Consider the following 13831-nt stretch of genomic DNA (forward strand, 5'->3'; position numbering starts at 1 on the left):
AAGGCCGGAGATTATGTTTTTGGTTCTGTGAGTCTGTCCATCCGTCTATCTGTGATTCTTCAGCTAATTTCGAGATTGAACTGCTGAACCGATCTGCAAAAAAACTTTGCGCATACAGAAGTAGGCCAACAAAGAACCTCTGCCTCAAATGTTTCACATCTGGATCATGGTGGCGCTATAACAGACATGTGATTATTATGTATCAGTCAGATTGACATAATTCCATTCCGATTGGTTATGATTGGCTTCAAGTTTGCGGGCCCTGGGAAGCAAACCTGGCCTGGCGGAGATCTGTGTCAGAGGAGCACACTTTTCTAGTTCAAGGTAATATTGGCTAAAATTATGACTATTCTCAGCTGACTCAATCAGCTGGTACTCATTTCTAGGTTATACTATGGTTTCTTCCTTGCTGGAGTAGAAAGGTCATGTTCATTCCAAGGTTGATGAAGATAGCGCCAACGCAAAGTTACAATGCAAGGGTTAATGAACAGTGAGCCGGGCATTATTGAGAAACAAACCGTGTCGAAGAGCTTTATTGCTCAAGAACGGGTCACTGTTTATTATCCCTATTACACAAATAATACTACTACTTGAAACGAATTGAATTTTTTTGAAAAGGAAGAAAATAGTCTGGTTGGCTCACAAAACTCCGGTAGGAATTGCTAATCAAATATGAATCAAGCTTACTGCATTGCCAATTTCCTGCCTCAAATGTTTTCAAAAACATTCTGTAGTGTACTGTTTATTTGAAAAATAAATGACATTGTGTGTTTACATGGCCCCCATGTTGGATACGGCAACAACATCAAGCACCACAAATAGATATGATCCAGGTGCTCAGCCTCTGTCATAGCAACAGTCTGATATTCGAGAAACAACAGACAACTCAATGCCGTGACTGATCAAATCACAATCGAGCATTTAACCAAACTATGTATAAAAAAGAGAACACTACTTATATTGTAATCCATGGTATATAAGTGGGATACTCCACTCTCTCTCTGAGCTCCATGGTTATTGAAAAATAATGCACTTTAATTGTAGAGGTTCATCAGCTTCTTTCGATGCGGCTCATCATGGATTATCCTTACTAATTTCCACCTAAAGTGGAATAGTGAACATGCAATAAATACTGGAAGGATTTGTCTGCCACTAAATGAAGTTAGCAACATCAGAGCTGACAAGGCATGGCAGTAGTCTATAACTATTATGTGCCTTGCTGCTAATGGCCTTAATGAGCGCTCCAGAGTCAGGGCTTTTTTACACCACAGATATAAAGAAGAGATACAATCGAGATGACTGGAAACTCCGTCGGAGGGCTCTTCTGAAGACGGCCTGATAATACAAAATAAGGGAAGATGGAGGCAACGGAGACATGACACGAGTTAGACATACTGAGTGATTTACAAAGAATAACATGTATATACACAGTATATACGAAGTCACATGCATTCTCTCTCACGCACGTGCGTGCACGCGGCACACACACACACACACACACACACACACACACACACACACACACACACACACACACACACACACACACACACACACACACACACACACACACACACACACACACACACACACACACACACACACTTACTTTTACTGTATCCTATATCTTATTATTCCTAGGTTTGGAGCCGTCACTCTAGGCTCAGAGCTTGTTTTGTTTAGGTTCGACTCACTTTAGATAAACAAAACATCAATAGAGCATTCCTCAGCAAACATACAGCCGTGCACACATACACTACGCATGCGCACACGCGCACGCGCACACGCACACACACACACACACACACACACACGTTCACACTCATCTCTCAAGTCTGCAAGAGGAAGTCAGTGAGTGTGTTTGAAGTGCGTGTGATCAAACAGATCATATGCAGCACCACTAGCGAATGCCACAGCCTGTACTCCTCACTGTGCCCAAAGACAGCACTATACCCCTCCTGTCAGCTCTCTCTCCCTCTCTCCTCTTTTTCCCCTTTCTTCATCTTCTCTCCCAATCATTTCTCACTTTCTCCAATCTTCTCTTCTAACTCTCTCTCTCCTACCCACTCTATTGCCCGTTTTTGTTGTTGTGATTGATTCTTTAAAAAAATAATCTATCATTTTTCCACATCTTTCAATTGTTTGCTCTGGTGGACTTCGGGCTTCTTGAAACAATGACCTTGCACTTAACAACTGATATACAGTACTGTACTGAGGGATTATGCAATGTGTGTTGCAATGCACTGTAATTTGACTTCAATGGATCCATTTCACCCCAGACGGCACTGCGGGGGTGCAGGTATGGCCCTGGAAGTTGTAGTGAAAGTGAACACCAGAACAAAGTTATTGGCTAGAACAGCGAGAGTTCCTTTGATTATGCAGGCTAGTATAGCCTCGTCCAAAAGTGAAATCCCAAGTGTTTCAGCCAAGTTTCGAAGGGTTGGTGCTCAACAGTAGAAGACACAAACGTTGTTTAAGCAAAGATTTCTACCTGGGCACTTAAAATAGAATAGACTACCCAAAAGAAGACACTGGTGCACTCATTAAGTATTCATGTTTATTGCAGGGGGTGAGACTGGTGTTTCAACTAGCATCTTCCTCAGAGTTTAACTAGTCTCCTTGAACTGCCCAGGTCAAACATCTTTGCTTATGCTGGTACTATAGTCTGCTCAAGATGTGGAAGATTAAACTTTATGTAAACTGATCAGAGTGGTCTTAGGTCTCGGCCCATGAGTTGCATAGTGCGGTACTAGTTCATGTGGCTAAACTGGCTTTCGGTTCACAAAATTGTAAATGATGTAGCCTCAAATTACTATTAAAGTAAGGGCTCAAAGGCACAACACAGGCCTGTGTCTAGTATAGCAAGTCTGACTCTGGGAAGGATTAGAAGCCAGATAAATGTTCTTTCAGAGGGGCGACCCAATAGCTGAATGATTAGGGTGCATACCACATGGGCTGTAAGTAATTGCCTGACATCAAGTCTCTTCCACAACTGTTGTGCATGTTCAATATATTGGTGTTGAAAGCAAGCAATTGTACTTGTAAGTGAATTGTCAAAAAACGTACAACAACAAAACACACCTTTCTAAATCCTCCCCCATGCCTAGCTTCATTTCTCTACACTCAAAATGTCTAGCGGTGTAAAATACGTCAATGTTACATAAGTCAGTCAGAAGCAAATAATCTATATACCGCCATAAGAAGCAGGTCTATTCTACATCACAGTAGCACCGAGGGACGCCAACAATGCGGCCCGGCCGGTCATAGCCTCTTCAGTCTTCAGTAATCAGTGATGAGAGGAGGAAGAAGGGGGTAGAGAGGAGCTAGAGGAGCTCGGCAGTCTACAAGAACATGCACAAGAGCGTGTGTTCGCTTCTTTACCGGCTCCGGTAAAGAAGTTGTATGCTACTTTTGAAGAGTGTAATCAGAGGCGGACAAATCCGACCTCTCTCATGCGCACGCACGCACGCACGCACGCACGCACGCACGCACGCACACACACGAGAGGTACCATAAGCGTAAACACCCACACAGTGAGAGAGAGAAAAAATGGCACACTCCCTGAGATTGGGTAAAAGAGACAAACATTTGAAATCAACATACCTCTGCCTCATTCGTTACACTTCTCTCTGTTTCTGAGAGTCGGAGTGACAGTGTTTAGCAGAACGTAGCAATCTCATTGTGAATCGAGTATCTCCTTATGTTCTATTTCCATTTTATAAAAAGACAGAAAGAAAGAAAATTTTGAGTGAATGGGCTGGAAGGGCAGCAATGGAGAGAGAGGTAGGAGGGCGGGTGGGTGGGCAAGGTAAGATGACTAATAATGTCCTCACATCTTTTCTCTCCCTCTTCATTTTCCATGGTGAGAAGGGAGAGACAGGAACTAAGTAGAATCTTAATGCAATTCTACACTTCTATCTGCTCCCTCCCTCTGTAAGAGAAAAAGCAGTGGGTCAGGCCCATTTGTGGACCACAGGTGTATATTTATGAGTTGCGAGTTCGATTTTTTCGTTTCTACGCGGAAATAATTAACATATCAAAGGAATTCATCAAATAAAATAAAAATATTTAACCTTTTCACCTTTTTTAACCTTTTAAATAGCAGATATGGAACTTGCAGATCTGCTATTTTCACTAGTTGGGGTCCCGGGGAGTCATCAAATGTCTCTTTTGAGTCTTGTGCTAAACAAAACATGTCTTTGCCTTTGTTACTGACATGATATTGTCCTTCATCATCATTTGCCATCATCATCGCCAATGTTGCCTTCACCATCACATGTCATCACGATTGCCCTTAGCTTCATTGTCATCCTCATAATCACCTCTCTTCCACACCATTATCATCATCATCTTTATCTTCTGTGCTCCTATCCTCTATTACTATCACCATTATCTTCATTACTTCAGTTCATTTCCATTTCCATCATCATCATCTCCTGTGCTCCTACCTTCTATGACTATAATCCTTATATTCATCGTCACCATAAACCATCTTCTATAGCATTATTGTGATCTTCATCTCCTGTGCTATTATATCACTATCATTATTAGCAGCCACAGCATCATCATCACAGCCTTCGTCTTCATTCTTGTCATTCATTAATTAGTCTTCATTATCATCACCTCTCTCTTCCCCACCAGTATCCACAATATCATCAACAATTGTCATCATTGTTGTCCTCTCCTGTGCTCCTATCCTCTGTTACTATAGAGCGTCGCAGTCCCACCCCCTACCAAGGCCCAGGAAATGATTCTCCGTTCATTTTCCTCATAGACATTTCAAAAAGTATGTATTTAAAGACATTGTGTTTGTTGTCATGATTTGTCACAACTCGAGTTGGGTTTGTACAGCGCTTATAAGGTCTTTAAATAAATACGTTTTGAAATGTCTATGGGACAAATGCATTGGGAATTATTTCCTGGGCCTGGCGTCGTCATGAAAGGGGGCGGGACTGCGACGCTCTATTAGGGTTGTCATTTTCAAATGATCGGAATGGGATCGGGAGTCAAAAAACGATGGTATCAATATTATATCCATATCATGATATTAGATTGGTAATTGTCTGTGATATTGTACTATTGTGATGTCATAAACGTGTTCTATAAAATATAAATATCGGATCGGGAAAAATCGGTATCGGCAGATACTCAAAATCAAATGATCGGTTCGGGAGCAAAAAAGTGTGATCGGGACATCCCTAGTTACTATCATTATCTTCATCATGCTTATTATTATCTTCCTCTTCATCATCAATCATCATCTTCTTCTTCATCATCTCCTGTACTCCGTCATGGTCTCAGGGCAGAGGAGAGGGGGCAGGGTAGATCAGTGGTCAGTCTGTGCTATGATTATTCTACAAAGCTCTCGTTAAAACAACAAAGTAATTGAAACAGAAATATATGCATAAAGATGGAGTTTGGCGGGGGGGATAGGGGGGGTGATATAGCCAGCAATCAGAGCCTTTTGTGTTTGTTTACTAGTTAGCCAGTGTTTTAGCACAGAGCGTAATTAACTAATGGCAAAAATGATGAGAACGGTGCAACATCTGCTAGTTTGGCCGTATTATGTGTCATTAGCAGTCTAAAATGAAGAGGATTGTTGCCCCCCCCCAAACACACACACACACACACACACACACACACACACACACACACACACACACACACACACACACACACACACACACACACACACACACACACACACACACACACACACACACACACACACACACACACACACACACACACACACACACACACACACACACACACACACACACACACACACACACACAATGGATAATACCATGATGGCACTGAGGCAAACGAAGCTGGTTGGGAATTACACGATTCCGCACTGTCTTGCCTGATGGATTAGGATGCAAACACCTCATTCTGGGTTTCTCTTTGTTTCCTTTCCTGGTCCTGCCTGCCCCAAACCCACAGGGGATATTTTGGATGAAGATGAAAAGAAAACAAAGATGAAAACTTCTAATTTCTGAAAAGCACACTTGCATACCATACATACAAATAATACTGTGAAAGTGCATGTATACACAAACAACAGCCAGCCAGGAATTGTTTTGTGAGATTGTAGGGTGTCACAGGGAGAAAGTAACCCTGTTATTCATCACAAACACGTTTGCCAAGCACTCGTCAATGTTGCACAAAGACCCCCACGACAAAGTCAGCAACGTCAAAACTTGTGTATCCAGGGGGTCGGCCGATAAATCTTTCATAGCCGCTGGTCTCACCTGTGATGCAGCCAAGCCAAGCGGAAAGCAAACAACAGCAAAACACCCTCCTCACCCGTCCCCTCCATCCACCAACCCATCCATGCACGCACATCGCACACCATCCTGTCGCCATCAAGCCTCCAGCCAACATCTCTACATCTTCTGACTCTATTTACATGCCAACTCCTCGCATTCTAAAAAGCTATGTGCGCCAGAGGGCATCTTTAACACTGAGCCAGGCTCGGCGGTAAAGGCCAGTGTTTCTGCTGTTATACCAGGCTGCCAACATCCACCTGCTGGGTACCATCCGACCGTGCGCTCACAACTGCACTCTCCCCCATTATGCTTGTGCATGGCTATCTGACTCAAAAGTCACAAAGTAGTGCAAAATAATCTTTCTCTCATCCTTCACTCTTTACCCCCCCCCCCCCCCCCCATCTCTCACAAGACCTACCTCTCTATCCCTCATTACTCCTCTCATTTTCATTTCACCTCCTTTCCTATGCACCCTGAGCCCTCTTCTAACTCCCTTTCCTTCACACACTTCTGCCATCTTGCTCTGAAATAAAGGCCAGAGGCCTCTTCTCTGTGCCTGTAATACACTGATCTCTTTGTCCTGCTTCATATTCATGTTCTTTGTGCCTCTAATCCTTGCTGTACAACCCCCCCCCCCCTCCCCTTTTCACGTCGCTCCCTCTTTCTCTCTCCTGTCCCCACTCCGTCTCTCTGAGGGCCAGTGAGAGCTGTAGGTAGATAGCAGTATGTGTAGTGTGTGTTATTATCAATCCCCCCCCAGCAGTTCTATATGACGAGTGGAGGAAGGCATGGGGTGCCATCAGATTGCCAGTCAAAAAGCGCTGAAAAGGCTCCTTATTTTCACATCCAACTAACTCAATCAGCACACAGGACCTGAGCAGGGGAGATGCATTAGACGGGGGCCGAAACCCGTAATGGAGCGGGAATGACAATGCCAATTGTTCCCTCCTGCATTAGAGTGCAGCCCTGCACTGCAAAATCCTGAGTGTCAATGTAACTACTCGTGAGAGTAATTGACACTCGGGACTTGTGGTATCTTTCATATTGTCGGCTTAGTTTCTCTCCACTTTTGCTTAGGTTTTCTTTCCTTCCCCCCCTTCATTTGAAATTGGGTTGTTTTAGATTCTTTTTTATCTTCTTCTTTTCCCGATCTCTATCTTTCCTTTGTCCTTTCTTCCTTCCAGCCTTACCTCCTTCTGTAGAACTCATTGCATTCGCTGTCTTGTTCCTCTCTTTATCTGTCGGTTCCTCTCTATTTCTCTCTCTCACTTCCCCCATTAAAACAACTGCTCCTGGGATCTCTGCGAATTGTTTCGAAGACCTTACATCATCATCATTGCCATCATAAGCCACAGTCATTATCATCAACAAACCTAATTAGAGGCAGGTAGCAGCCGATGCAACATCAGCAGCAGTGGCAGCAGTAGCTCAGTACGCAGTAAATATAAGTTATTTAATAATATACTCTCCTATTTTGTCAGGTTGCTTCCCAGCACTGGTAATCAAACAATGGGGTAAAGTCAGTAAACATTTTATATCTCATTACTCAGGCTTATGCCAGGCTGTTACCAAAGTTAACAGACTACTGTGCTCTTTCTATGGGCAGTTGAGAACAGGATTTATCAGGAGGGCAAATAGAAAGACAAAGAAAGGCACTTGCCTCATAACAAAACATTTTAAATGTAGTTCTGATGTGTAAAGTAACTGGTGTTCAATGAGGTAAATGGTGCATTTATATAGCGCCTTTATCCAAGGCGCTTTACATAGATTGTGCATTACATTCACCCATTCACACACACATGCATACACCGATTGCGGCGGAAGCCATGCAAGGTACCAACCAGCACATCGGGAGCAATTTGGGGTTCAGTGTCTTGCCCAAGGACACTTCGACATGTAGCCAGGAGGAGCCGGGATTCGAACCGCCAACCCATGGATCATTGGACGACCTGCTCTACCTCTTGAGCCACAGTCGCCCGCTTTATTAGCTTTATTAACTGTAAGCAGAAGATGTTCAAGTCTTCTATGTTCAAGTCTTCTGACACTGACCTACTACAACACACTGATGGATCCTGTACAATATATGGTCTGTAATGTAGTTTCTGCCAGAGGGATTGCGTGCTGGAGACAAAGCTACTTAGTTACTTAGAGAAATGCTAACCCGGAGCAAAGGAAACAGTAATAGTGAGCGACAGAAAAGGGATAGGAGAAAAGAAAATCATTGTGGAAAAGATAGGCATAGTGAGGAAGGGTTATAGTGGGAGAAAGATTTAACCCAGGGGCAGGTTTGAGTCTGACAAACTGTCAGTAACTGCACGGGGGCGACAGCAAGGCTACATGTAAATTGGATGCAAATATTTGTGTGTGTGTGTGTGTGTGTGTGTGTGTGTGTGTGTGTGTGTGTGTGTGTGTGTGTGTGTGTGTGTGTGTGTGTGTGTGTGTGTGCGCACGCATGTGGGTGTAGCAGAGCTGGAAGTGTTAAGAGACCACATATTGCTGTGAGCCACAGGGCTACAGATGGGTATCATGATAATTGTATTGATGTCAATACTGATGGCAGATTACCAATATATGATTGAGTGAAATTCTACTTTTGTTAGGGGGTAGTTAGAAAGTTTGATCACACAAGTTTCTGTAAGATCACTTGTCCATGGAATCCCCATTCTGAAATAATTTACTATAAATGCCAACTGTGTGGTTCTGAGTTGTGACTAATTGCCTAATGTGTGCTTGTTCTACAATTAAAATACATTTAATAAAGTATCAAATATATGTATGTTATGTTTGTGGCCTCCCATGTTATTAAAATCAGTTATGAAAGGGCCTTTCTGTGTGGAGTTTTTTTAAAATAATAATCAGTTATGATTTGAAAATACTCTCTTTATTGAAATCTACCACTCTGATGTATTTAATGTAACTGTGCAACAGTTGTAACTGGTTGTTTCATATTATGGCAACACACAACCCAGCAGTTGTTATAGCCACATAACACAATACAATAATACAATGCTATAGACACCAATACAGCTTAGTTGCAACTTTCCTTCATAGAATTAGAAGTATAAGAAGAAGAGTAACAATAATTACTCAATAAAACAGAAAACTCACGTTTGTGAGAGTCTACTATAATCTTCTCATTTGTGCTGTCATGCGTTTGTGATACTGTGTATGAACTGGGACTCAAGGGACAGCCACTAGTTCGTCAATCATGGATGCTGTCCTTTTCTCAAATGGAAAATAGAAACTTGTTAAAAAGAATCTTCAAATATACCTTGCCAGCAGTTCATATGGAGTGGCCAGCCCCAGTAAAGCCTGTTTGTTAAATACTTTGTTAGAATAAATTGACTTTCAAATACTGATAGCAGCACTCTCTGTCCTAGAGCTTATTGGCATTTCAGTTCTGACTAATCAGGAATCGGTACCAAACTGGCACGGTTCTCGGTATGGATCCCTAGACAGGACAAACACTGTGTGAATGTGGATTTATGCATGTGTGTGGTTTGCATTCTTTGTGTGTGTCTGTGTGATGCAACTTTTTGTAAGTGAATGTGTACTGTATATGTGTGGTGCGTGTGTGTGTGTGTGTGTGATGCAATTTTGTTTGTGTGTGCATGTAGGGTTGTGTATGTGTTGTAACAGGTATATGCTTATATGTGCATTTGCTCGTTTGCACAGTCAATTTGTATTCATTTTTGTATAGTCTACTATGTATACAGTGTGCATGCACATCTTGAATGTACAGTACTGTATAAGTGTTGGTGTACAGGTATGCAGTGTGTGTGTGTGTGTGAGTGAGTGAGTGAGTGAGTGAGTGAGTGAGTGAGTGAGTGCGTGCGTGCGTGCGTGCGTGCGTGCGTGCGTGCGTGCGTGCGTGCGTGCGTCTGTGTGTCAGAGGAGGAGAAAGATTCTGTCCCAGAGAGTGAGTGTCACCAACCATCAGCAAGTGTCACTTGACACCAAGTTCCTCAAAGACAGGAAGATGAACAGGAGGAGAGAGGATGGATGGAGAAGAAAAAGAGTCTTTTGAGGGATAAAGCATGGGATTAGATAAGGTGTTCCTTCTGGACCGTGGAGCCAGCATCTGGGCTTGTGTGTGTGTATGCGTGTGTACCTTTATTACAATACTTGTGAGGGCCAAATGTCCCCAGTCCCCACAAGTATAGTATTTAACAAATGGACAAAGGAGGAACGTTTTCCTGGTCCTTGCAAGAGAATTGGTTGTTTTATGGTTATTTCTTTTCATTTGGGCTAATTTGGAAAAGATTCATGCTAAGGTATTTAGCGTTAGGTATGGAGTTACGGTTGGAATTATGCCTGATTTATACTAAGTAGCGCACAGATCTACAAGTTTACAATGCCTCACAAAACATGATGCATTGTGAGCTTGTAAATCTGCTCTTTTCAGTGTGTGCCATCGGTGTGCAGCCTAAGTATAGTTGCAGTTTTTTGGGGGTTTCTTTTGGCAATTTATATTAACCTGTTCAATCTGGGACAGCATCTGTGTCATTTTGTATATTGCTATATACAGTATATCCACCCAACAAAATGTTAATTTTTTCAGGAAATGAAAAATATAAAATGTTTGGGTGTTCAATACACCCAATTCATACAGGAAAATCAAAAACCTCCAAAAGTGAGTTAGTTGGTTTCTTCCTGACAGCAACGTATAGAAGTATTAGTTTTGAAAGGATTTCAAAGGTGTTTTTTGAATCAGGTATAAATGGGTTAACTTGCTGTCTTAAAATGCTTATGTCCTCATAAGTATATTAATAGAGCATGCGTGTGTGTGTGTGTGTGTGTGTGTGTGTGTGTGTGTGTGTGTGTGTGTGTGTGTGTGTGTGTGTGTGTGTGTGTGAGAGAAAAAGGGTCCACTGCTCTGAGCACATTAGCTGCGCAGGGTGAACAAAGCCTCTCACCTGCAAGCTTTATAATACAGGCATAGGGGACCGTGGGGGCCATGGGGTTTTTGTGCACGTGTGTGTGTGTGTGTGTGTGTGTGTGTGTGTGTGTGTGTGTGTGTGTGTGTGTGTGTGTGTGTGTAAAATCTGAGCAGGCCAGCGAGCTGAACAGGGTTGGCTGTACAAACACTATCCATCCAGTACAGTAGGCAAACTGGACATACAGTAGGTGTGTGAGTTGGTGGCTGTAACTATATCTGTTCCAAACCTGGCCTGAGCCTATGAGCATCCATATTAAAGATGTGCATCATCCCAGCCACAGCCTGTTTGAACCATCTTAGCGGCCACGGCCAGGCAACCGGTTCCTCAGCCTCGCCAGCCGCACACAGAGACATTCTTCTTTTCCGCCATCAGACACTACAAGGCCCGGACTATATGGCCATATGTCTGAGGCAAATTAAATGGCTTTCTGCATTTTTGCACCTGAGATCTTGCACTTTCAGTAGTTTTAGTTTTAGGGATTATAGTTTTAAGCACTTCGATTTTACATAGATTACCTGACACTAGACTGTAGCTGTTGCATGTGTTTTTAATGCACAATGAATTTCACATGCCTTTTACTCTGTAACTGGTATTGCTGACAATAAAGCTGAACCTTGAAGTGCTAATTGTGTGTGTGCACACATCTATTCCAAATCTAGCCTCTATTAACTTCCCTGTGTGTGTGCGTGTGTGTGTGTGTGTGTTCATCCTTTATTGCTTCGTACAGCATAAACCACTCATGCGTGATACGAGAATTCCAGATATAGTACTGATGTGATAATACGTTACGGTACTGTGTTATTGTATGATGGCGTATCTCCACACAACAGGGGGAGAGACAACATTCTGAGCAAGTGCGACCCCCCTCCCCCTCCCCGCACCGTGACCAACAGTGGCTGGAGTGGCTTGAATTGGATTATCCCCTACATTTTCTATTATCTGTCAGGAGAGAGGTGGCCCGGCGAGCACAAGAGCACTCGATAGAAAGAGTTTGCCGTCAGTCATATGGGACTGTATTAAATTACCCTTTACATTTATTGTAAGTAATTACCTATGCTCACAGGTTAGTCCCCGATCTCACTAACAAGACTGCGAGAAATGGGCCAAGACAGGAGTTGATCTAATGACAGGATGAAATTACAAACAATAAAAAAATGTCATAAAATTCCATGGTGCACACACGCACCATGGACATAAATGGAGAGAGAGAGAGAGAGAGAGAGAGAGAGAGAGAGAGAGAGAGAGAGAAGCCATGGCAAACTCCAAACACAAGCTGAATGAAAGCAATGACAGGTAGAACGTGCTGTGTGTGGCTAGCAGTGGTCCTCTGCAACCACAGTGGTGAGGCTCAGTGCTAAACAGAAATCAGCTCATGTAGGCCCGGACGGTTAGCTCAACCGTCTGGGCACCACCACCTAGGCTGCTGAGCCAGCCTGACGGTGTGCCGTGGGTTCGACTCCCGATCCCGACTGCCTTTGCCGTGTGTCTTCCCCCCCATCTCTCTCCCCCTTTCCTGTCAGACTACTTTCATCCTATGAATAAAGGCAGAAAAAGACCCCAAAAAATATAGAAATCAGCTCATGTACACCACAGAGCAGCACTGTGGCTCTAACATGGCTGCTAACAGGCACCGCAATGGCAAACTCTGGTTGCTGCTATACAGCTCTGGAGACATTCAGCAGGCATGACCACAGAGTAACAGAGAGAGAACAAACTTAGCCTAGTCCTCAAGAGTCAGGAATAGCTTTAGTGCCAATGCATTTTTGATGCACATGCCTCCTTCTCCTACTTGTTTGTATAACTCTGACACAGTCGCAGTGCTGATATATTAAATTCACCCCGTGATGTGTGTGTGTTCTCACGACTCACGTATGGCACTGTCTGTGTGTTTGGCTGGAGAAAAGAGAGAGAAATAAATATAGAGAGAGCAACAGATAGAAGAAGCAAACCAGAAGAGAGGGGGGGGGGGGGGGGGAGTATGTTCCCTCTTGCCTGTTAAATATTTCAGAAGCCTTCTGTGAAAAAGTGATGCAGTCAGATACAGGCCTGTTAGCTCGGTGCGAGTGTGTACGTGCTTGTGACCATGTGTGTTTAGTGCATGTGCAGGTGTGCGCATCTGCGTGCGTCTTTGCATGAGTGCATTTGTCTTTGGAGATTGAGTCGTGTATGATTTTCATATGCATTTGTGTTTGTGTGTGACTACTGTATGTAACCTGTGTCTGTTTTTTGACCATGCGTGCATGAAAGTGTGTGTGTGTGTGTGTGTGTGTGTGTGTGTGTCTTCGCACAAGTGCATGTGTCTTTGCACATGCACATGTGTTCATGTGTGTATTTACGGGCTGATGTAGAGGGAGACGGCACCGTTAGTCAGGTTAATTCAGCTATGAGCGAGTAGGGAGCACTTTCACTTATCTACCTGGGAGAGCGAGAGGGCTAAAACGAGCAGGGGTGAGAACGAGAGAAGGGGGAGGAGAGAGGGGGGGTGGGTGTGAGAAGGAAAGTGAGAGACAGAGAGAGTGAGATGGAGAGAGAGCCGGCCAGCCTGTCACAAACCATTAGACAGACGGGCCCAGTGTGTGCTCTGCCTCATGTCAATGAGAGGCCCTGCAGAAGATG

At 43.5% G+C, this 13831-nt stretch overlaps 1 protein-coding gene across 1 annotated transcript in view; it reads right to left on the reverse strand.

Annotated features, from left to right (window-relative positions):
- Positions 1-13831, reverse strand: part of efna2a (ephrin-A2a) — a 104538-nt gene that overhangs the window by 89030 nt on the left and 1677 nt on the right. The gene's annotated exons all lie outside the window — the stretch shown is intronic.

The sequence above is a fragment of the Electrona antarctica genome (assembly GCF_951216825.1).
Source record: "Electrona antarctica genome assembly, chromosome: 18".
In the NCBI taxonomy this organism is placed as follows: Eukaryota; Metazoa; Chordata; class Actinopteri; order Myctophiformes; family Myctophidae; genus Electrona; species Electrona antarctica.